This window comes from Lolium perenne, chromosome 3 (genome assembly GCF_019359855.2).
Source record: "Lolium perenne isolate Kyuss_39 chromosome 3, Kyuss_2.0, whole genome shotgun sequence".
In the NCBI taxonomy this organism is placed as follows: domain Eukaryota; kingdom Viridiplantae; phylum Streptophyta; class Magnoliopsida; order Poales; family Poaceae; genus Lolium; species Lolium perenne.
In genome coordinates this window covers 130,919,196-130,921,035 of record NC_067246.2, presented here as the reverse complement: position 1 = coordinate 130,921,035, position 1,840 = coordinate 130,919,196, and the positions used below count along the sequence as shown (strand labels likewise).

Below are 1,840 nucleotides of genomic sequence, written 5' to 3'. Positions count from 1 at the left end.
TCATCAAACACCTTATGTGCATAAGAGGAACCAAAAGCAAACCTAACACCCACTTGTGAGCTTGTGAAGAGAATGGCACCAAATGGCTAAGTGTTGGCTGCTGGATGGGTATATATAGGGGAGGGGCTTTAGTCCCGGTTGGCCTGGCCAACCGCGACTAAAGGCCTTCGGGCACCTTTAGTCGCGGTTGGCCTGGCCAACCGCGACTAAAGACCCCCCACGTGCACCGGCTGGCCACCGAGCGCCCTGGGCCCAGGCCTTTGGTCGCGGTTCTCCTCCCGAACCGCGACTAAAGGTACCATTTGTCGCGGATCCTGCAGCATCGCGACTTATGGCGCTCACCCGAAGCCTGTTTTTCCACCAGTGGATGATTACATTAGCTCTTATAGAGGATCTATTATATTTTTGTGTGTGGCAGAGAGTCACAACAAGATTTGTTCAATCTACTTGGAGCCACTTATGCTGTTGTCTTCTTCCTTGGGGCTGCCAATTGCATCACGGTTCAACCCGTTGTGGCAATTGAGAGAACAGTTTTCTACCGTGAAAAGGCGGCGGGCATGTATTCTCCATTATCCTATGCATTAGCTCAGGTAAACATTTTGCATGTGTAGTTTTAAGGCCGCGGCTTGGTGATATTTTGGATATGAACAAATCTAAACCCATCCATATTCTCATAATTGTGTGGTTTGTGCAGACAAGCGTGGAGATCATCTACAACGTCCTGCATGGGATTTTATACACACTCGTCATCTATTCGATGATTGACAAGTTCTTCTACTTCTTGTTCTTCGTCATTTCAAGCTTCAACTACTTCACGGTTGTTTGGCATGATGTTGGTGGCACTGACCCCATCCGCGATGCTCGCAAACATACTAATATCCTTTGTGATGCCTCTTTGGAATCTGTTTGCTGGGTTCATCGTCCCCAGAACGGTAAGTAGATTGACCTTCGATTAGCTATGCTGTATGTCCAAATTCATCAATTGATTGACAATGGTTGTCACTGACGATTGTTGTTGCAGTTAATACCAGTCTGGTGGAGGTGGTACTACTGGGCCAACCCTGTGTCCTGGACCATCTACGGCGTCGTTGCGTCGCAGTTTGGCGACAGCACCGGTACTCTTTCAGTTCCCGGTGGGGTCTCTGTTTCGGTAGAAATATCTGGACGACTCTCTGGGAATAAAGCACGATTTCCTTGGCTACATTGTGCTAGGCCACTTTGCCTTTGTCATCCTCTTCTTCTTCGTGTTCGGATATTCCATCAAGGTCTTGAACTTCCAGAAACGTTAGGCAGGAGGTGCGCATTCTTTGTTGTAACTGCTATGGAGCAATTTTAGTGCGTGTGTATGTGTGTGTGGATATTGCAAGTAGTAGGATTCAGAGGCATTCCACAGTCTGTGGTAATGTTATGTAAATGAGGTTTACCTATTTGGTGGCATACCGATCCGGTGCATATTCAAATGAAATAAAATAAATACCTCATCTTTAAATAAAATAAAATACACACCTGGTTCGGCCTTCTCTTCCTCCACTACCAGCGCCTCCATCCATCTCCCTCCCTTCCGCATCCATCTCCCTCGCACCGACTGATGGCGAGGAGACGATGCCAGTCCGGCCGTCGGCATACCCCCCAACACAGTACTTCCTGGCGCCCCCATGAGCTTGTAGGGTAACCCCTTGCCACCGCCGCTCTTCTACCCAGCACCCCAATGAGCCCATCCGTGAACCTCTTGTGGCGACCGCGAGTCCCCGCCTTATGGAGCAATCTTATCGCCAACACGTGGCATTCTGGAGGAAGTGAAGAGGCTACACGCGTTAAAAGGAGGCCCAGAAGGCAATTT

The 1,840-nt window shown here is 49.0% G+C and overlaps 1 pseudogene; it reads left to right on the top strand.

The window, feature by feature from the left end:
* Window positions 1–456: 456 nt before the first annotated feature.
* LOC127339624 (ABC transporter G family member 48-like) lies at window positions 457–1,378 on the top strand (annotated as a pseudogene).
* The last annotated feature ends 462 nt before the right edge of the window (window positions 1,379–1,840 follow it).